Source organism: Tamandua tetradactyla, chromosome 22 (genome assembly GCF_023851605.1).
Source record: "Tamandua tetradactyla isolate mTamTet1 chromosome 22, mTamTet1.pri, whole genome shotgun sequence".
Classification (NCBI taxonomy): Eukaryota; Metazoa; Chordata; class Mammalia; order Pilosa; family Myrmecophagidae; genus Tamandua; species Tamandua tetradactyla.
In genome coordinates this window covers 22,588,057-22,611,516 of record NC_135348.1, presented here as the reverse complement: position 1 = coordinate 22,611,516, position 23,460 = coordinate 22,588,057, and the positions used below count along the sequence as shown (strand labels likewise).

Below are 23,460 nucleotides of genomic sequence, written 5' to 3'. Positions count from 1 at the left end.
TTTAGATAAGCAGAACATAATTGGAAGAATAAATTCAACATAAAAATAATGCATTCCAAAGCCAACTTACTTCTATCACCTGATTTTCTGGATGGTTCCTGCCACTTTCCCTTTGTGTTTTCTTGTATAATCACGAGCTGATTGTACTGGCAAGGAAAGTACTAATAGTTCAGTTTATCTTTTCAACATTAGTCTTCCCTGAGCTGTTGTATACTGTACCTTCGGATAAGAATAGTTCATTGCAGATTCCTTGGGAATTTTTTAAAGAATATTTAGTGTCTGTGCTTTTGTTTATAGAAGTATCTTACACTATTACTGTTAATTATAGGCCCTGGTATGCACTGACTATATTTTGTCTATACTTTTTGAATAATAGAATTCAGTAGTCCTTAACATTTTTTGGTTAGGGCTATTTAAGAATTTAATCAAATTGTGGACCTTGTGTCTTCTCCCCCACTCCCATTCACCTATCCAAAAGTGCTTATATGCCCTGTGAACTTGGGTATACACAAAAATACCCACACTGCTTTCCATTTGAAGTGAAGTACATTCATAGGCCTGTCTTGCCAAGTACTTTCATAAGCATCACGGTTTTTTATTTCTTTCACAGAGAATATAGATACTGAGTACGAAAAGCCACTTTAGAAATTTTCTAATCCATTTGGTTCCTATTAAGATAAGAAATCTGAGGTACAGAAAGGATTACCAAAACTTACCTAAAGCCACCCAAATAGTGAATGGAAGCCCAAAAGAAACACTCATTCTTACTATTAGGCTAATTTGTTTGGTTTTCCTACGAGATTCACTATGTTCCTGAGTGTTGCGTCTGAGCATATCCAATGTAACTTGGGCAAGGGAGGAAAGAATTTGATGGCATGATATTGACTTTTTTGTACCTAACAGTGTTGAGCTGAATAGGAATCAGGTTGGACAACCAGAGAGAGATGTGTGTTTCTTTACAAATTAACGTTGATTTTTTTTCCCACTGTAGAGATCAAAGAGAAAAGCCCCATACCTAATCCCATAAATGGGACATTATTAGAAAATGGGAGATCCAGGATTATATGAAGTCCAAATTAATCAATCGTAATGCAGTCATACCTTCTATGATATACAGAGCAAAATACGACTTTCCCCTTTGACTCTCAAAAACAAACACATTCCCAGTCAAAAGCTAAAGTTTGAGGGATTTAAGGAGAGAACTGGGGGAACAGGGAAGAGAGTTGTGAAGGTCTGAGGAGAAAAAGGGATAGTTTAACTATAAATCGATACTAAATCATAACATGACTTTAAAGTTGATAAAATGTTCTCTGTAATGATATTTGCAATGTGGTTTTACTTTTTGGCACCCGAATTAGCAGAACATGCATGATAATAAATAGGGGACTCTTCTATTTGCCCCAAACTGAAATCTTGTGACTGTTCATACTCCTTTTCTGCCATTACTTGGTAGTACAAATGTTCATTTTAATCTAGTGATCTGTCATCTGATTTGCAGTAAAAAATACCTGAAGTATTTTTAACCCATATTCTGCAGTAGCTTCCTTTAAGAAGAGGAAAGGGGAAAAAAGAAAAAAAAGCTAACCAACATGAATATAATTATTTAAAATCTATAGTGCAATTTTCCTTTTGGTGTGCCTTTTGATATTCATTTTAGAAACAAACTGCTAAGTCTAGGCAAAAAGTAATCTTTTTAGCTACTGCAGGCTCACTGGCATATAGGAGCAGGCTCTGTGGAGTGTTCGTTTGCAAAAGGGAAGCTATTTTTCAGACAGGAAAAGCCGAACTTTTTGCCTCCAGTTCATACAGCAGAGTTTTAGGAAGGTTCAGGGAACTGCAGTACTTGAACAGTTCAACGTTTTTGTAATTTTTTAAAGCCAAAATCAGTTCTTTACAAAAGACTCCTTTTTGGAAATGAAGCATCAATTCCCCTAAGGGTTGAGAGACCTATGATTTCTCCCCAGTTCCTTCTCCTCTCAGTTCCTGTCTTTTTTTTTTTTTTTTTCCTGCATGGTCCAGGAATCAAACTCAGGTTTCCCACAAGGAAGGCGAGCATTCTACCACTGAACCACCCGTGCACCCTCAGTTCCTATCATTTTTATAAGGCGCCTTATTCCCTTGTAATAGTTCATATCTACGGTTGGTGGATTGATTTCTTAATTAACTTCCTTGAGTCAACAAGCCTGGATTTAAAAAAAGAAGACATGCTACACATCAATTAATTAAGCATCTGTATGCTTTCAAGCTCAGGATATAAATAAATAGTTGCTAATGTCATGTTTGGTTCCCTCTGTTGATTAGAAAATATATTTACATACATAATCTGTGATGCTTTATTTGTAGCTTCTTAATTTTAGGACTGCTAAACTATAGATACTTTTTTCCTTTGATCTCAGATGGTTAAGGAGTAGGTATCCAAACCATTCCTTTTGTTTATCTTTTGTGGTTTCTTTGCGATGTGCTTATGCAAAATGGAAGTATTTCAGACCTTTATAACCTTTTTCCCCCCTTCTTGAACACCACAGGGGGAAAAAAAGAACTTTTTCAACTGTTATAATCAGGCATTAAATTAAGTCATAGTTGGCTAAGTGCAAGATCTTTGTTTAGCTTGAAGGAAAACATGTCCTTTTAATAAGGTCGGGATATTAAATATGCCCTTACTAGATAATTTTGATGTAATGTTGTAATAAGTATATGCTTCGTTTATTCAGTGAATATTGAATAATTATTCACTGGCTCAATAATTAGTGAGAAGACACACTGAAATGAAAAATTAAGTATAACAGTGTTGTAAGAGTAATTGCAGGCACTATAGGAGTAAACTGTACAGAGAACTCACATGATCACCTCTGTGAAATGGACAGTTTGGGAGGCAGGAGCATTGGAAGAGCAGGGACTTCAGCTCGAGCTGGAAGGACAAACGGGTTTGGTTAGATAGGGAGAGGGACTTTCTGGACAGAGTAATTACAAGGAAAACAAAGGAGGTAGACATGAGTGTTGAGCATCTTTAGAACAGCACTGTCCAATAGAACTCATATCTCTGCTGTCCAGTAAAATAGCTACAAGTGGCTATTGAGCACTTAAAATATAGCTGGTGTAGCTGAGGAACTGAATTTTAAATTTAAATTTTCTGTTTAGCCACATATGGCTGTCATATTGAGAAGCTCTGCCTGAACACAGAGTGAGTGTTCCTGATGGAGCCCAGTATGGTGCAGGAAATGTTCAGAAAGGTTAAGTTGAGGGCCTTAAAGTGCCAGAATAAGGAAGTATTGGGAAGTCACCGAAAGTTTGAGCTTGAGCCTGCAGCCTAGATTAGTGGGAGTAGAGCCCAGATGCTAAGACACTAGTAAGAAAGCTACCGAGTTACTATGTCATGAGAATCTCTAGTAAAAGTAGGAATAGATTTTTGTAGACAAAGAAAACTGAAGAGGATGGTGGTTGCCTATAGAGTAATGATGAAAGAGATGTTAGAAATTATTTCAAACCTAGGCAACTAAAAAAAAAGTAATGCTATTATTTAAGAATAGGAAAGAGCTGGTTATAGAAAGAATAAGAATTGAATGCATGATAAATTTGAATTGCTCTGTTGAATTTAACGTGGAATATCTAAGTAGAACTATCCTACAGGCAAGTTGGAGATATATACCTAAGGCTCAGGGAAGGGCTCAGGGCTTTACATGTACATGCTTGGAAGTCATCTACTGAAACAATGGTTGGCATTCTAATAGTGGGTAGTTATTCTGAGAGAACCATGAAGAGAGAAACAGAGCTGGTGGATTGTCTCTTTAATTAAGCACTTAAAAGGTAGAATTAATAGAAAGAAGAGGCATATTTGAAGTAGACAAAAGAAAGAACTGGAATAAAGGTCATATGATTATTGGAGAAATCAAGAAGTCAAGGAAGAGATCCCAGAAGCAGGTTGGGTGGGGGGGAATGTTGTGTGATTCAGGGTGGAGGAAAAGTTGGGATGGAAAGGTGAATGCCGTTACAGTGAAGAGACCGGAATAGTAAGTCCAGCTGAAAGGTATATCTCAAAGTTTAGCATTTAATAGAAGATAAAAATATGAAGATAAATAGTTGAATCCTTTGTGTAATGAAGTTGGATATAACAAAATAAGAAATAGACTCGTATACTCCCTCAATTGACTTATTTATCAGAATAGATCAGACCTCTTCATATTTGAAAGTTGAGGGAAAGAAGTTAGTGGGAAAAAGTTTCTGTTATTTAAAGATGATAGAATTAGTGATTTGGAGCACAGGTGACAAAATGTTAACCATGGTAAGGAGAGAAAGTTGTTTGAATGTTTGAGAAAGAAGCAGAATGGAGACAAGGCAGAGAGGAAAGAAGATGACAGAGCTCATGATTTTCCGAGTAGCGCAGGAGGCAAGCCCTTTCATTGCAGTGGTGAGCTGGGAGAGTCTGCCAGTGCTATTGGAAGTTTAAGTATAATGGAGAAGTGTTGGAAGAACCATTGTAGGTAGTGTACCAGGGACTCTTATGGAGAATTCAAAAGGATTCTAAACAGCGGTAAGCCTGGGGCGAAGTTTAATGTGGATAAATGCTAGGCTAGGTAATTGTTACTCTGTGGTATAACTTTGTGGTCTGGTGGCAGGATTGGAGAAGAATGTCAGTAGAGATGATTAGCAAGTTGGATAAGAGATGAGGCACTAGAGTGAAACTGCCTGGGTTCAAGTCCAAACCCCAACCCTCATGTGCTTTATAATATAGGGAAAGCTACCATTAACCTCTCTGTACTCTGCTTTTTCCCTCATCAGAAAAACAGAGATAATAGCCTGTGGATTGATATTAAGATGAAATGGGTTGGGGTTTTATCTAATACAAAATGCTGTTGATTGTATTGCATTATTTCACATACTACTGAGGGGAAAAAAAAACATCAAACATGTCACGCCATTGATTGCAAGACTTCCTAATTTCAGAGGTGGTAAAATATGGGAGAAAAAGTACATTACTTAGAGTCACTGAAGTACAGTATATAAAGGGCTGAGCATAAGACCCAGCACATAACAGACATTCAGAAAATGCTAGCTATTTATAAAAACCAGTGTTATTTTAGAGTCTAGAGTGTTAACGAGGGGATGTGCAGTCTACTTGGATAAGGAGCCACAGGTTATAATGCATCTAATAGACTAAATGATTTGAGACGAGTTTTTGAGAAGAGTTAAGTAATGGGAATGCTGGTAATGAAATTAAAATATCAAGTTTGGGAATTTGTGGATGGATGGACCATTTCCCCTGACAGTTGTAGATAAAGATTTTTTTAAAAAGTATAAGAATTGAACTAAGAGAAGAAAATACTTTTCAGTGATTTAAAGAAGTAATTTAAATTGCCAAAAGCTTTTAAGAATAAGTGTTTTAAATTCTGTGTGTTTTCTTAAAACATTCACTAATGTTTAAAACACCATATATATTTTTTCATATTATGTGCCCAGTACAGAAAGATTCTGGTGGTATAGATTCTTGTCATAGTGTTCAAAAGAAAGGGAGAAGTTAATTTGTGCCATTTCAAGACCTAGGGAGCTATTAACAGTCAGCTACAGAGCCACTCTGAACATGACTCCAAAGGAAGGAACTGAAAAGGAAAATTTTATGTGACCAAACACTCACAAACATAACCTGAAAGACAAATGACAAATTTGCAACAAGTTATTATTCTTTGTAAGAAACTTTTAAAATCAGTGAGAATTTTCTTAGATGAAAAATTGGTACAGAATGCAAGCAAGAAATTCACAAGCAGATAAAATATGAATTACTAAAAACATAAAATGTTCTGCTTCATTAGTACCCAAAAATGCAAATTAAAGGCCCATACCCTTTTTTTTTAACCTATCAGATTGATTAAGATTAAAAAATGATAAAAATAGTATTTCGTAGGAAGCGTTTGGCACCTACAGCAAGTATCACAAAAGCTTTAAATGTGCTTGCCTCTGGGCCTAACAATTCCACTTCTAGAAATTTATTCTAAGGAAATTATCAGGCAAGAATACAGGGATGTATGAATAAGGATTTTTATCAGTGTTTTTATATTTTCAAAAGGTGTCAATAGTCTGTGTCCAACATAGGGAATTGGTTAAATTATGATATAGCCATTCCATGAAATACATTGTAGCTGTTTAAAATGATAATGCAGATCTATTTATGTACCAAAAAGTGTGTGTATGCATATATGTATATGTATGTGGTAAGTAAAACTTCATTACAGAATAGCAGGTGGAAAAATCTCATTTTATTAAAGTGTACTTATATTTTTCTAAACTGTTCATGTATGTGTTTTGCTGCAAATAGATGCACAGATGCACTTCTGCATTTGTATTATACTTTGGAAGCCCTGTGCTATTGTTTTTAGCTCGTGGGGTTATAGATTGTATCTTTTTTTTTTTTTATCCCATTCGGTCATAAGGTGTCAGTATTTGGTTGACTTCCATATCTGGGCTATTTGTGAAATAAGTATAAACAAATATTTAAAAAACAATGCATTCGTGACCCAGGCAAGATAGGGGAAGTGTGCGTAAGGGTCTCTGGGTGCTGGCCACCTTGCCTTTTAAGTTCCTTCGCTGTCAGGAAGAAATAACTAATTCTCAGTTAAGCCATTCACATTTGAGGGAAATACAGTTCTCCCTGCTCTTCCCATCACTGACTGTACAGGGAAAGGATGGTCACTAATTACTGGACATCACTCTGTACCATCACAGGTGACATGGAGAGTCTGGGTTGTTGTGTAAAAAGTTCAGCGTTAGTAACAAAGACCCAATTTGGCTGTAACTCAGGTTATTTCATCATAGTTGGTGGCTTTGAAGAATTGGGCTCCTCAGCAAAGTGCCGTGAAAATGGGAGCTCTGGAGTGTGGAAGGGAGTTCAGAGGCAGCCTCTGTACCTGACTATAGACCTTTAAAAGGAATGGGCAGAGATGGTGACTGGGAAAGGGAAGGAACTCAGTCCTTTAGGGCATTGTTGTAAATACCTTAATTTTTGTTCTAATTTCTGTGGTGAAGAGAGGAAGGGTAATCTTTTTCTTAAAAATGGTGATGATCACTTTGTTCTAATATTTACTGAAATTGGGGAAAAGCATTCCTGGGCCAGCTCTGACTTGCTTAAAACTAGAATATGGTAGTTAATAGAAGATTTTCTTGAAAAGGTTCTTTTTGTATCTGTTACTTAATTCTCTCTGCTAATTGATTCAAAATTGTTGAAGTTTGTAACATCGTATATCCTGGTCATTTTTGCATACCTGATTTGTAGGCAGGATGGCACTAAACTCAGTGAGATACTGTATCCTATATTGTATTTTTCATTGGAATGAAGATAGTATCTTTTTGTGCTTTTCTTTGTGGACCATCAAGTGTCAGCCTGTGAAGACTAGATTTTTCTCATTGAAGGAAAGGGAGCCAACATTTTCCAGCTGCCTAGGAGATGGTCGATTATAAGGAGGTATATATAAGATTTGCATATAAGCTGGAGTTATAAGAAGTAGGTCTTTTCCATCACGTTTTCTTGATAATAGCCCACTACCCCTTATGACATGCGTTTAGACTGAGTCTCCTTATTAGAATGTGAGGTATTCCTAACCCTGTAGGATCTAGCAGTTGTGCAGTTTCTCAGTCTCATGCTGTGACTGATGAACCTTAGACAACCTCTTACCTAGGTTGCTGTATTATGTTTTTTTTTTTTTGGGCATGGGCAGGCTCTGGGAATCGAACCCAGGTCTCCAGCATGGCAGGTGAGAACTCTGCCTGCTGAGCCACCATGGCCCGCCCTGTATTAGATTTTATATTGGCATTTATTTATTGGTATGAGACAGTGATGGTCTTTGAGCATGGTTTTGATTATTGAGATAGACTAGTTCATGAGGTAGAAAATAAGGAAAGTTCTCCCATGGAGTGTAAACTCTTACAAAGTTAAAAAATATATATATATAAAATTGTATTTCAGCTTTAATTTTCTACATTTTGTCTCATGGAAAGAGTGGTTATGGATTTTAAAAACGCTTTTCAGATGCCACTCACAAGGGAACTTATCTGCTGGTTGTTGGTAATATCCTTACGTAACTTAATCACATTCAATCTTATTCAGTAATAAGTGGGCCTTTACCTAGTGGCTAAGCAGAGTCAGAATTTGTCAGCATCTTCTGCTTCACCATCTCCTTTTTTTTTTTTTTAAACATTTTTGTTGTGAAACGTAACATGTACTGAAAAGTAAAAAATTTCACTATATAGTTTAACAAGTAGTTATAGAGCAAATTTTAATGTATAGTATGGATTACAGTTCCACAATTTCAGGTATTTCCTTCTGGCTGTACACCAGGAACTAAAAAGAAATATCTATGTAATGATTGAGTAGTTATAATCCTTTGTTAAATCCTCATTTCTCTGTTACAACTCTTCCCTCTCATTTGATCATTCTTTAAGTTTCAGGAATATTTGGGCAATGATCATTCTAACTTCATGTTGGAAAAGAGAGTCAACATTGTGGGGTAGGAGAATGCAACTGGTTTATGTTCTGCGAGATGGGTACCTCAAGTTTCAGGGCTTATCTGGTGTAGGAACAATCTGTGTCATCTCCTTTCTCTTAAATGATATGCAAGTATTTAAAATTTACTCCCCACCACCACCCAATAAAAGACAGTAGCTTTTCATGAAAGGGAATATTAATAATGCAATGAATGTTGCTTTAGAAATTATACGTTTAGACCTTATTAAAACTCAGTAGAGGTAATTGTCCGTAACTTGCCATCTCATCCATTACAGCTTCCTGTTTTGCTTTTTCCCATTGCTGGCTTTGCAATTTGGTATAAATAATAATCTCCTTATTTTCCTTGTGTTCATGTTTGTGTGTTCAAGACTTCTATTTAGTTTGTTCAAGCCTGAGTGAATGTTTGATTGGTTTTCAATGTTTTTCTGTTAACTGTAAGCAAAATTAACTTGATTATCATTTAAGTGATTGGCACTAAAACAGTTTTCATAGTGTTTATATGTATTTAAGTACTGAAAAGTTAGGTTTTGTCAATGTGAGCAGTTGAAATATTGACTTGTATTCCAGGAAGGCCTCTTTGTAAAAGGGTGCATCCTCATTGTGCTTTTGGTTAAGCAGATATTAATCAATTCAGCAAATATTTAGTATAGCCTCCTGTGACCAGCATTAGGGCTACATTTTGGGCGGAGTAGTAATGTATTGAAGAAGCAATCTAATTGATAAGAGGTGATTATACGAATATGAAAAATTAAATAACAAGCTGTTGCTTTTGATGTTACATAGTCTTAGTTTGAAGGCATTTCTCTTATAATTGGGTCGTCTTTTCAAATCAAGGGCTTGACAAAGAAGTCTCATGCAATTGTAGAGCTCATGCTTCCTGCCCACTTCTACTTTAGTTGTTTTTGTTTTTCAGCAAGAGTATTTTGAATGTCTATATTTATACTTTTATTCATAGTATATCTCTTACGCAGCTTGGTGTGGCTGGGATAAGGACTCAAACGTAGGACTTGCGCTGAGAATCTTATAACTTTGAGGAACAAGTAAGAACCTGCTTGTCTAGTTTCTGTTTTAATTGCTTTATTACAGTTATCTTACTAACTCTTCGGATTGGGTTTCTTAAGTGTCTTTAGGATCTTGGTGTCTGGCGATTAAAGTGGGGGTTCTCACCCTCTTGGCACAGCAGAATCACATAATCAACCACCACCACAAAAATGCCTGGGCCCCCCTCCTAGGGGATCTTATTCAATGGTTCCCCTAGGCGAGAAGATTTTTAAAAAGTGCCACTGATAAGTCTAATATGCAACAGGATCAAGAACTATTGGCCTGCACACAGTGGGCCAAAAAAAGAACCCATTGCTGAATGTTTGGGATTTTTAATTTTTTTTTCATTTTGATGTTTTTAAAAATATCAGGAAATATGACCTGTGATATTGTAAGTTTGTTGTGGATGTGAACTATGCCTTTTATACCCTGCAACACTTGGCACCAGGTGATGCCTGATGGAGGTGGTCAAGGTGTACCAGTTAATTTTGAGGATTGATTGTCTTGCTCTCCCTACCTTGTATTCTTTGAAGAGAAGAGACAAGAGGAAACTGTATACGTGTTTGACATCTCTCCTTTTCCCCTTCTTGAAAGCAATTCCTTTAGTCCTGGAGTCTAGAGGTCAAACTAAATAAAGTTGTTGAGGCCTGAACTGCTTAGATTGCGAAGAGAAAAGGTGAGCAGACATTCAGTAGAATAGAATATCGGTTATTTGGCAACGTTTGGTTTTCATAACTCTCAGTAGGCTTGCTGGCGTGTAGGAGGTATAGGGAGGGATGCCACCAAACATCCTGCAGTGCACAGAAGGAACCCCATAATGAGTGAAGAGTTATCCAACCCGCAGTGTCAGTAGTGCTGAGTTTGAGGAACCCTGAAATAGGGGATTGGGAAAGGGGATCAGGAGTCAGGTAGGATAGCAACGTGATGGTGTCACTAACCATTTCTACCACATCAAGACCCCATTTGCTTTGTCCCCCTGTTTACTCCCGTCACCCCCCCGAGAGTTGAGAACACTGTTTTGTTTTGTTTTGTTTTTTATAACTTATAGCTTGTGTATTACCCATTAAAAATGAATATATTGGGCGGGCCACAGTGGCTCAGCAGGCAGAGTTCTCACCTGCCATGCCGGAAACCTGGGTTCGATTCCCGGTGCCTGCCCATGAAAAAAAAAAAAAAAGGCTATGTTAGCATTTTACCTTCATTTTGATACTTGAAAGAGTCCTCTAGTTAAAATTTTTTCCATCTCTGCGTTTGCTTGCTTGGAAAATTATTGCCTCAAGACAAAAATGAGCCAATATGATAATGTTGGTTCAGTTTTTGTTTATGTTTTCAATAAAGGACCTTAAAAATAATCAGTGGAAATGTATAGAATATAAATTTTTTTAAAAGGCGTTTAATTTTACTGTTCCACTGACTCATTGTAAGAAAAGAATATTGAGGTGAACACATACGTGTGTTGTCTTCTGCAGTAATGGTGCCAATTTCCTTATGTCTTGTTGAGTTATAGCTTACGACTTTTTATCCTTGTTCAAACTCTGCAGATTAAAAGGAACTTGGTCATCACTGACCTGAGGAAACTCTTTACATTGGTTTAGGGAAATGGGAGTTGGTTGGGAGGATTAAATAAAACGGGCAAATCCTTGTTTGCCAGACTTCTGTGCATCAGAGATAGAGGTTGTTTGGGAGAAGCAAGCACAGAAGTCGACAGGTGCCCGTGGAGAGTTCCTTAACCTTTCTGTGCTTCAGTTTCATCATCTTTTAAGGAGTACTTACCTTACAGGCTTCTTGTAAGATACAAGACGAGTTCGTATGTGTGACATGCTCTGGGTGGTGTCGGTGCTTCACAGCTGTGGCGATGATGGCAGTGAGGTCATGAAAATGATTTTTGATTCTTTTTGAATACTTGATACTTTTTAAATAGCTGTGTTGGAAATCCATGGAGACTGTGGATCACTTCTGTGAGACTTTGCCCATACAACCAGCTGGGTGAGACCTCTCCCCTCCAAAGTTGGTGGTGATTATGATGGGAGTTAACTGAACCGTCTAACTGGGATGTTTCAGCTGCTCTGATTCAGGTGTACCTGTTGCCTGTACTCTGAATTTTGAGAGGATAGATTGGTTTATTTGATGAAAAGTGTTTATCTTTGTTAATTTTAATAATATAAAAAACGAATTAACTGTCATCCCTTTGTTGACTTTCTGCAGTAATTTTTGAATCTTGAATAGGCATTTCATAAGAATTTACTATGTTCTCTGGGTATATAATAGCTTTATTAGCTTAAGCAAAATGTAGTAATGAATTAAAACCTTTTATTGTTAAAAGCATAGTACATTCCCAAAGCAATGATTATATTTTATCGAGGCTACTTTGGATTATCCATTCCCTTGTTCTTACCCATCGATGTCACTGCTTGATAATCTGTTAAACTCTTTTGGATTTCCATTGCAAGGTAAGTATGCGCAGCTCAGGGTGAATGGGGGATGCAGTTGCCGCATTAAAAATCGCACACATTGTTGGCTACTCCCCCGGTATTTATGCTTTCCCTTTTACTCTCCCTAGATAGATGTTTTTTCTCCTTAGATAAACCATCTGGACATTTCGTTGTGTGACTCTTAGCATAGCCTACTTTATAATGTGGTCCCCTCAGCTGCTTTTAGAAATAAAAGCTTCTACTGAGTTTCTTCCTACATCACCTTCATGTTGGTGGTAAGCACTTCAAAAAATTTGTCAATTAAAGAGTGATTAGTGGAGAGTAAAGCTCTCTTAGTAGTTGAATGTGTAAAAGAAGAAAGCTTGGGTTCTAAAGTCTTCTAAGATCTCTGAAATTTCTTTCTGGTTGTTAAATAAGTCCCTTTGGGAAGTTAATGAATGGAACTGAACAAGTGGTTGGAGTCAGAAAAGGTCTGAATCTATGATGTAGACCTTACCCCAATCCTGTTGGTGATGCTTACTTATATCTGGAGTAGTATTTCTTCAAGACAGTGAAAGATTTTTATGTGCTTCTTCTAGTTCTTAGTTGGAGGGAGCTCTGATTATTCTGAAAGAATGCTGCTGCTTTTTGTTCATTTCTCCTCTGAGGTGGCCAAGTGAGCATTTCTAAGTCCAGTTCAATTTTGGCACATTGAAAACAGGCTGTCATTGATTGTCATGTGGAAGAGAATGAAATCTGGCTGATCTTGGAACTTCTTTCAAGTGGTTATATAAACTTTGATTTTTGGAAGTTATTTGATTCTTCCAAATAACAGCTTTATAGAGTGGAAAAAAGGACAGGACAGAATTGTTCTAGAAGATATTTGAGTATTAAAAACAGTTTTTGGGCGAGAAATTCATGCATTGAAACAGTTGAAGGATATTTGAATTGTTAGTAGGAAGGAAATTTATTAGGCTATTTTGTAAAATTGAATTTTTCGATCATGTAGATGAATTGCTTAATAAAAAATAGATTTTAATCCATATCATATTTGCTTAATAAAAATACATTTCATCCATATCATTTTCACCTAGAATTAGGCCGTTATACTCCAACCCTGTATACATGAATAAATTTCTTTGCAACATCTTTGTTCAAGGGGTATTCTATTCTGTACAGAAATACTTTCAATTTGTTTCTTTTCTAAAAAGATAAATCATGCCACCTCTTGGATATAATGCTGTCCTCCGGAACTGTGCAGATAAATCTCTTACCTACTTTATGTTTTTATTATTGGGGTTTTGAGATTGAAAACAGTAATTGGTTCAAAGTAAAAGTGGTCTGCTCTCCTGAACTCTCTCTTCTCCAGTTTAAGCCCAAAGTTAATTGCTTGTTCAGGTTTATTTTTATCTTTTCAAGCATTTAAAAAATTGTATATGTATATACACCCACATGTACATACATATACACACATATTCATATATACACACTTTTGTTTCTGTTTTTTTAAATGCATTATACTAAACACATTGTTTTGCAACTTTCTTTAACTGAACAGCTGTAATCCTATTTTCTTTCCATGTCAGTGCATACGAATCTGTTTTCTCTCTTTTTTAACAGTTAAAATATCTTAGTCAAATATACCATAATTTATTTACTCATTCTGCTATTATTAGACCTCTAGATTGTTTACAACATGGATATCCCTTAAATGTAAATCTTTGTGTATGCTCATCTGAGAATGATGCTTCCCTTGTAACCCTCACTAGTGATGGTTCTTTTCTCTTAAAACCCTCACAGTGTGGGGCCTGGAGGTCTCCGATGTGGTGATAATGGTGGATTCCTCTTTATTTCCACCTCCAGGCCATTCTTCTACCATCCTCCATAAAAACACCATGCTTTGAATGTCAACATATTCTACTCTCTAGCATTCACCCTGATTTCCAGAAGATTTTGACGTCCACCTCTCTCCATACCATCCTGTCATAGTTCTTAGGGTTATATCTCCTAAAATGACCTTGTCTTTGGCCCCATTTCAAATATTCAATCCCATATTCCCATAATATGTGTTTGTATTTTCAAAAGCCAAAGAGGTTTTCTCCAATTTGATGGTTAGGTAATTATTATTATTATTATTATTTTTTTACTTACGTAAGCAGTAACATTTTGTAGCACTTGTGCATGGCTGAACCTTCAGCATATATCCAGAATCTGACCACTTCTGCCACCCTGGTCCAGACCTTTATCATCTCTTGAGTTAACAGTTGCCATAGCTTCCTAACTGCTTTTCTTACTCACTACGTCTACTTCCATCCTTGCATCTTTTCAGTCTGGTCTCAACCCAACAAGCCATGGTACATCAAATCTTGGCTCCCCTCTGCTCCAGTCTCCTGCCGGTTTCCGTCTCAACTTAGAGTTAAAACTCAAGCCCCTGCAAGTCCCCCGTATCTCTCCCCATCACTTCTCTGACCTCCTCTCCCATTCTATCCCCTCACTCACTCCACTCCAGCCACATTGGACTCCTTGCTGTTCCTTGAACATTCCAGACATGCTCCTGCCTCCTGGACTTAGCAGTCTCTGCAGCCTTTGGTTCCCTCTGCTTGGAAATATGCTTCCCCCACATATCCATGTGGCTCAGTCCCTCACTATTTCAGGGTGTGTTTTAGTATCACCTTGTCAATGAGGCTATCCCCAACCACTAAAGGTTGGTCCCCTGAAAAGTCAGGTGAAGTTTATCCCAAAACTTTTTTGTCTATTTTGTTCAGTGCTCTATCCCCAGTGTGCTTAGAGTAGTGTCATCCCATAATATGTATTTGCTGAATGAATTGAATGACTAGAGAGAGTAGGCTTTTTTTTCTTCTTATGCTTTTGGCATAAAGCGAGAACTTCCCCAAGCAAACAGAAACTAGAATATAAGCTTTGTTATTTATTATATACAAAGTACTAAAATAAGTTTTCTTATTTGTGAAACTACTTTGTTTTTCATCTTATCATTTTCAAATGCATTTTGCATATTCATATTTAATTCTCATAACAATCCAGTAGGATAGGTGCTGGTATCAAAATTTTATGGAAAAGCAAATTGAGCCTCAGAGAGGTTACATGTTTGGTTCAAAATACAGCCACTAAACAGAAAGCTGCAGTTCAGACCTACGTCTTTTCATTTCAAGTTAAGGACTCTTGTGTTTTTACTGAGACACATCTTTAAATGACCAAAATATTTTAGGGGTGATATTTTGAAACTCTGTTGCCCTGATTTCTCATCCTGGGTTGGGTCTGCCTTCTGTTTCCATTTTGAAAACACATAAAATAAATGGTTAACTTTTAAATTCCTGACAATGACAAATCAACAAGTTTTATTTCTCTCACCTGTGGAGGAAGTGGCCTCCACCCAGTTTTACTGAATTAGGAGGGAAGTGATTTTTTCAAGTGATAAAAAGAAATAAAATTCCATGCTCTTCCCAGAGGAGGGGTTCAACAATTGGGAGAGTGGCGTGAGACCATATGTTGGTTTGTAAAAGGATATAACTTGTAAAGATGTTTCCTTTGATGCCTGTGATGAATATGGATGTGTTTCCCTTCTAGAGGGTCCTGATTAAATTATGCAATTAATAGCTGAGCTGAAGGTTCTAAATTTAGGGAGAGGGTTCAGGCCGTCCTGCCTTTGTGTGTGGCATCTCACCCGTACAGATGTGCATGCTTGCTGTCATAAACAGCACCTGTGAGATCAGTGGAGAAAGAGAACTATGTTCCAAAAAATGAAATATAGCAGGAATGTTTTATTAAATAAAAGAGATAGTTTTTTTCCCTCCTGTAGCCTACTCTATTTTCATCTGTGAATTTGGCATTTGAATTACTTTTTGTTGTTTTTAATATCTGATTATTGGACTTTAGTATCAGTCATTACTGGGTTAAAATGTAGATCCAATTACTAGATTAGCCTCTGAACCTCACTATTATTAGTAAAACTGATATGATATTGGAGTGAAGACAAGGTTTGTTAAACAATCAATATAATGTTTGCATAAAGTAGTAGTTTAATTAAAAGCAGTTCTTCTCATTTGTTTATGATAAATCATTCATAACTGGCCACTTAAGGAAATTTACCAAAGATAGCATTCTTTGTCATCTGTAAAATTGCTATTCTAGGATAACATTGACTCAAAGAGAAGTGTTTTCCTATGAGATAACTATTGTAGACTTTTTCCTCTTGTAGTCAATAAAATTAAATTTTAAAATGCCTCTGGTCTTCGGCCTTTCCTGTGTTTGAGGACTGAGCCCCGCAGACCAGACAACTGGACACAATTTTGGTATTGAGGTGAGCACAGATGAACTTTATAATGGTGAGATAATTAGTACCTGGATATCTTGAAAAGCTGCCATGTACTGAAGGACATTTTTCCATTACAAGCATAAACTTGAGAACGGAGATTCAGTGAGATTAAGGAATGATGTATAACTTTGAGAGGAAATGGCTAGGAGATGTAGAAATAAGTCAAGTTTTTTTGTTGAAGTTGGAGACAGTTCGAAGACTGTTAAGTGCCTCAGTCTACTTAACTAAACAAGTAATCATCTAATAAGACAAAACAGAACTAACACCTTCTATTCTATAGGGAGTCTCTATACTAATTAAAATTAACCATTTGGTCTCTAAGCAGCCTAGGTTTGTCAAGATTGAAGGATTTATGTGTACAGAGCAGAATATAGAAAGAGTTCTTGTTTTTAAGAATTTTTTAATGCGTGAAGATAAAGTGCATATTTAGCACACCTAAATATATCAACTTTTGTTACATCCTTAGGGACTCATGTAATTGTAATATCCATAAATTCCTTGCTTCCTTTTCATCAAGGAATGATGCTTTTGAAACTGTTTGAACTGTCAAAGCTTACGATGGATTTACAGGTACTAAGTGGTAATAGTTTGCAACATTATTCCTTTTCTTTTTGATTCCAGTGATTCCCTCCAACTTCGGGGCTTCGGTACAGCCCTTCTAGCATGTCACCCATGTCACACTGAGACATGACAGAGCAGCTGTGAGTGCCTGTGCTTCAGAGGCCATACCCAGCATTATTGTATTATTATTATAAGTAGGTTTTCAGGAGCGTAGCCTCTCTCTCATGCCCACCCACCTCCCAGTTTCTCCAGATTTGGAAAATCAATCTCTGGAAAAAAATTTTTTTTTCACAAAAATGTTGCAAATTCTGAACTCATTGTTTTGGTTGTTTTAGGTGTCATCAATCCCTCGTTTAGCAGGTTGGGAGATATTTTGGAAGGGACCAGTACAAGGCTCCATAAGAAGCTCGATAAGGTGAAATATGACTTCTGACTCTTTGTAGCAGTTGTCCTTTCCTGCTGCTTTGAATGGTAAAATTCCACTGAGATATCCTTCATGTAGCTTAATTTTGTTTAAATATATTTTCTTTTACTGAGGACTCAATTGAAATAGAGTTCATTTAATCCAGTTTCCTAGCGATGAATTAAATAGCTTAAAAAGTGCTTCAGATTCTGGAAAAGATATGGAATGAGAGAAGTTTTAACTATCCTCACTTCTTGTTCTAGGATTTTTTTTTTTTTACTTTTATTTTGGCTAATGGTGAGTTTTATTTAACTATGCGTAACCCATTTGAGATGGAGAAATGTTAAAAGTTGAGGGCTAACTGCTGTTTTAAAACAGGAAAAAGAAATGCAAAGGCACTTCACCTGTCTTTTTTTTTGCATGGGCGGGCACCGGGAATCGAACCTGGGTCTTTGTGCTGAGCCACTGTAGCCCGTCCACTTCACCTGTCCTTTTACACTCCAGATATCACAAAAGCCAAGTTAGTTTCTAATTGGAGTAACTTGGGGAAAAGAAGCATTTGAAAAGATTATTTGTTGAAACAGAGTCAAAGAGCATTGCTACTTCGGGGATATTTTCTGAGATTGAAATTAGCTAGATAAAACCCATCTGTGTTTTTATAGCCATTCTAATGTCACTATACTCATACAGAAAATTTTAACTTGTCTTTTTTACCTGTCTGCCTTAAGAGTAATCTAGGCTTTATGATTTTCTTTAAGGAGCAGTATAGTAATTTTTCATATGTTTTATTAGGAACTCTTTGGAGTTGGTACTAATTACAGTTGTGTTCACTTGTTCGCACTACTCTTTCTACTTGTCTTCATTACTGTATTTCACACCTACTGTTCATAGGATTCCTTTTCTGTCTTAAGTGCTGTTTCTTCTTCAGCCCTCCTGCTGGGCCAGACTGTCCTGTGGGTTTTCTGTTATTGCAATTTTAAGTAATAGGTATTTTAGCATTATCCTAAAGTTTGCAAGTTCCCAATTCCTCAGGGCTTCTGATTAATCCAGTAGCCTTATTTTATTTAGGTCTAATGACTGTGATTCTGTTTTTTTTTTTCAGTCGTTTTGTGAATTATCCATCCTACTTTTACCTGAAAAGCTGATTGCAGTTCTTGGCTTGGTGACGGATTGTTCTTTCTGTTTGAATATTTATTGGCATTAAATCTCGGGGACATTTTTCTTTGTGACTTTAGTCCTTTTAATTATTTTTAACCCTAATCTGTAATATTAAAAGAAAAACGTTTCATGCGGTTTAGGATCTCATAGCTTGATTGAGCGATTCATGAATTGGGCCACATTCCATTTAGAAGATAAAAGGGAGCTCCACTGCGGGGGTAGAAAGGAAGAGTTTATATAGAGCAGATGGAATCAGGAAATGTTCTATTGGCTGACATTAAGTTCCCATTTTACAGGAGAGGGGTCTTACAAAGTGTGGAGGAGGCAAGCATTGATTAGTAGGTATAGTTGCCCATTCTGATGAGCTATCTCTGCTGGACCAAAACTGTTTATCAGCAAGTACTGCTTATCTGCAGAATGTAAGATCCATTCCATTTTCTCAGAAAGCCCCTGCAGCTCAATTTTTTTTTTCTGGAAAATCCCTTGGAAAGGATTCATCCCCTACCCTTCCCCCACTTCTCCCCGTAACACCCAAATGTAGGTGGCCACTTTATTTTACTTCACAGTATTGTCTAGTCTTCTGCAATTCTGTGGTTTCTGTGAAAGTCAGGAGTTCTTGGGGTGCCTTTATTTTATCCTCTGTGGGAATCATGATCGTTAGGATGATCCTGCATTCATTAGGAATGTACATTTGACTTGGGTACCTAAGTGAAATCAAGCAGGTTAAAAAAAATAGTCCATTTAGATAATGCAAAGTTACATTACACTTCCCCTGCCTGGCATGTTCACTTTTGACTCTTTTTCATGTTTTAATTGAGCTAAGCATCTTAGAGCAGGCAATTATCAGTCTAATCAGCTTTGAATTTGATCTCATATCTAATACTGGATTTTAGGATAGATAAAATATATGTACCTTGCAATAATGCTATTCAGTATTGCCACCAGTCTTTTTATACAACACATCTCTGACGTGTTTTGTAATTCCATTCTAGTGAGGTATAACGTGTGATGGTTTTATATATAAAAACTCTGAAAAAAAAAAAGTCATACACTTTGCTTATGATCACTCTGAAGCCCCAGTGTAGAGTTACTTTTGGAACTCAAGTCTTTTTCTATTTGTTCACAAGATAAATCCATCTGTTTTAAAAAGAAAACTAGTAGTTTTTTTTTTTTTTTTACATGGGCAGGCACCGGGAATCGAACCTGGGTCCTCTGGCATGGCAGGTAAGCATTCTTGCCTGTTGAGCCACCGTGGCCCACCCGAAAACTAGTAGTTTTAAGTCAGGAAATAGCCACAGGATTGGTTTATTTAGTTAGTTGGAAATCCTTATTTTTTAAGAAAGGATTAAACATTGTTGGAAAATTTTTATAAAACTTTTTTCTTGCATAATTTATCCAGGTGTTAAACATTTTCAAAGTGGGGTTAATCAGTACCCTGTGCCTTTAATTCCTAATTCTTTTGATCTTCTTTACCATTGGAATTATGAACCTCAGAACAAAGAGTGAGAAGGAAAGTGGGTTATCTGCTTCATTGACAATAGATTGTTTATCTTTTGTCCATTGGCTTACTTTAAAGCATAGCAGAAGTACATACTGGAAGGAAGATGAGCGTGGGCGTTTTCCAAAGGAGAAGCTTCAGTTGCCTTTGTGAAGATCTGATTTTCCCCCCACTTTTTGGAGCTCAATTTTATATTTATTTTATTGGATAATGTAATTGTTTCCTCTGTATTTAATGGGATCATTTATTTTGTCTAGTCCACTGAAATCCATGCCAGTGCACTAATTGTAAAACTGCCTCCGGTCTGGAACTGATTGATACAGGGGGCATTTGGTTCTTACCTCTCCTTACTTCTCATCCTTTCATAAAGGTGTTTGGTTTGTGATATTTGGCTGTACCCTTTTTTTTTTCTTCACTTTTTAATTGTATCTTCAGATACAAATAAGAGTGATTTTCTTTTAAAACTTTCTGTGAGAATCTGGGATCTGTATTTTGTTATTCGTACAGTTGGATAATTAGATATTCAATTTGTCCTAGTTGAGGCCAAAATGAAGAAAATGCCCATTGTTGTGTTATTGGCTAATTAGTTTTCCTTTAAATATAAAACACATTACATAACTATTGTTATTTAAAAGTTTTTGCTTTTTTATTTTTAATGTTAAAGAGTGTCAAATAAGATTCAAAATTAAATAGCCATCTCGAGATTTTTTTTTTCTTATTTCCTATTAAGTATTTTTCTTTTTTCCTATTAGTACTGGTAGAAATCCTTCCCATGGGTGAGACACAGGGAAGGGGAATCTGCACTGTTTTAAACTGCATTGTTATTACTTCCTAAGACAGGTCACATGTATAAGTCCCCAATCCGACTTCTGTGTAGATTTTGTATGCTGCTTAGACTCATGAATTAATAAGAGACTTTTGAAATTATCAGCAAATGTTTACATATACAGGCGTTTAAAATTTTTTTGAAACTTAACATCATTAAAGAATGTTTGAAACGCTTAGAAAAGTAGGAGAGGCATTACCATCTTGCAGCCTAGCCACTGTTAATGTTTCATCTATTTCTTTTATATATTTATTCATATTATATACATAGTTTTATGTCCTGCTTAAGATTTTTTCCCACGTAGTTTTTAAGAACATAATTTTTTATTGAATTTATTTTGTATTATCAAACCGGAACAGCATACAAACATGAACGTTTTTTTTTTTTTTTTTTTTTTTTTTTTTAGACAGAGAGAAGGAAGGAAGGATAGAAGGAAGGAAGGAAGGAAGAAAGGGAAACATTTTTAAACATTTTCTTGTTTTTATTGTATTCTGTTTCTCCGTTTTTGTTACATGGGCTGGGGCCGGGAATCGAACCGAGGTCCTCCGGCATAGCAGGCAAGCACTTTGCCCGCTGAGCCACCGCGGCCCGCCCACATGAACGTTTTTAACATACGATCATTCCGTGTATGGTGTACAATCAATGGCTCACAATATCATCACATAGTAGTATATTCATCACCATAATCATTTTTTAGAATATTTGCGTCACTCTAGAAAAAGAAATAAAAAGAAAAAAGAAAAAACTCACATATACCATACCATTTACCCCTCCCTCTTATTGACCACTAGTATTTCCATCTACTCAATAGATTTTAACCTTTGTTCCCCCATTTTTTTCTATACCCCTAACCACTCCTTTCATTGTTCACTAGTATTTCAATCTACTTCATTTATCTTGACATTTGTTGCCCCTGTTATTTATTTTTAATCCATATTTTTTCTCGTCTGTCAATATTGTAGATAAAAGAAACATCAGACACAAGTTTTTCACAATCACATAAGCACATTGTGAAGGCTATATCATTATACATTCATCTTCAAGAAACATGGCTACTGGAACATAGCTCTACAGTTTAAGACACTTCCCTCAGAAACATGGCTACTGGAACATAGCTCTACAGTTTAAGACACTTCCCTCTAGTCTCTCTAAAACACTTTAAACTAAAAAGGGAGTATCTATAAAATGCATAAGAATAACTACAAGATAACCTTTCAGTCTCTCAGCCACTGACAATTTGTCTCATTTCTCTCTTCCGCCTTTGGTCGAGATTTTCTCAATCCCTTGATGCTGAGTCCCAGCTCGTTCTAAGATTTCTGTCCCACGTGGCAGGAAGGTTTACACCCCTGGGAGTCGTGTCCCACGTAGAGAGGGGAAGGGCAGTGAGTTTGCTTGCTGTGTTGGCTGAGAGAGAGAGAGAGAGGCCACATCCGAGCAATAAAAGAGGTTCTCTGGGGTGACTGTTAGGCCTAATTTTAAGTAGGGTTTAATCTGTCCTTTGCAGGGATAAGCTTCGTATAAGCAAAACCCAAGATTGAGGGCTTGGCCTATTGATTTTGTTGTCCCCACTGCTTGTGAGAATATCAGGAGTACTCTAAATGGGGAAGTTGAATTTTCCCTCTTTCTCGCTATTTTCCAAAGGGGACTTTGCAAATACTTTTTTATTCACTGTTTGAATCACTCTGGGATTTATCGGAGCATCGCTCTGGACAAACCTACAAAATCTTATGTCCTATTCAAGGTTCCATGTACTTATGGTGTTCAATTAAACTGTCCATATAAGTTATATTAGGAAATGCACTAGTCAAAATATAAATTTTGTACCAAATACACAATTTTTAAGGGATGTATAATATTCCACTGAGTGGATATATTGCAGTGTACTTAACTGTTTTCCTATTGTTAGGTTTTTCTCTCTTTTTTTCTCCAATCATAAATAATTCCCTGATGAAAATGTTTGTGCAAAGATTTTTCCCCCCTTCTAGTACAGAAGATTTCTTTATAGTAAATTTCTAAAAGCGAAGTCACTAAAACAAAGATCTCAATAATTTTAAAACTGTCATGGGGTTCTTTACTGGATGAATGCTTTTTCTGTTTTGTCAGTGTGAAATGTTTGAATTTGGGGAAGAGGGAAGGAAATCTCTGTTTGCTGACTCATGTTTTTATTTTGCACTTTAAACTGATAAGGTCACTTAGCTTTGGACATAAACTAAGACAGGAAGTACAAAAAGGGGCAGAAAAAAAATTAGTTGTCTTGCCAAGGCCACAGTGTCATCGACTCATTTGAGTTCCTGATGTGAGGTAGGTTTGACTTGTATTTTTAAAAAGGGTTTAAGTCAGGCAAAGATTAGTCATCAACCTGGATTTTTTTTTTTTTTTTTTTTTTTTGCCAACCTGGATTTTGTTTCACCTGTGCACATTTATTTGAAAGGGTTTGTGATCTTGTCACTTTAATTTTTGTATATGCCATCATGACATCTACCATCTAAGTGGTCCTGCAGTGTTTGGAAGCACTGGTTGTGTTTTTTTTTCTCCTAAATGGAGAGGTTTTCTGTTTTAAGAGAATTCCTTAGCTGTCTTTCTAAAACAGATGTAATCATGTTGATGCTCTGATGCTCTGATCCCCTCGCCCACAGGATAAGATGTATCCAGGCCCTTCATAGCCACGCCTCTGACCTTCTCAGTCTTTTGTCATCTCCAACTAGATCAGACCTTAGCGTTTCCATTGTGCATCTGTA

The 23,460-nt window shown here is 36.6% G+C and overlaps 1 protein-coding gene across 5 annotated transcripts in view; it reads left to right on the top strand.

Annotated features, from left to right (window-relative positions):
- Positions 1 to 23,460, top strand: part of SMAD1 (SMAD family member 1) — a 77,773-nt gene that overhangs the window by 4,180 nt on the left and 50,133 nt on the right. The window contains exon 1 of one of the 5 annotated variants that reach the window (XM_077139906.1): positions 15,931 to 17,252. The exons of the other annotated variants lie outside the window; for them this stretch is intronic. The gene's annotated coding sequence lies outside the window, so the exon portion shown is untranslated. Of the gene's footprint in view, positions 1 to 15,930; positions 17,253 to 23,460 lie in introns of those variants that run through there. 5 annotated transcript variants of the gene reach the window in all.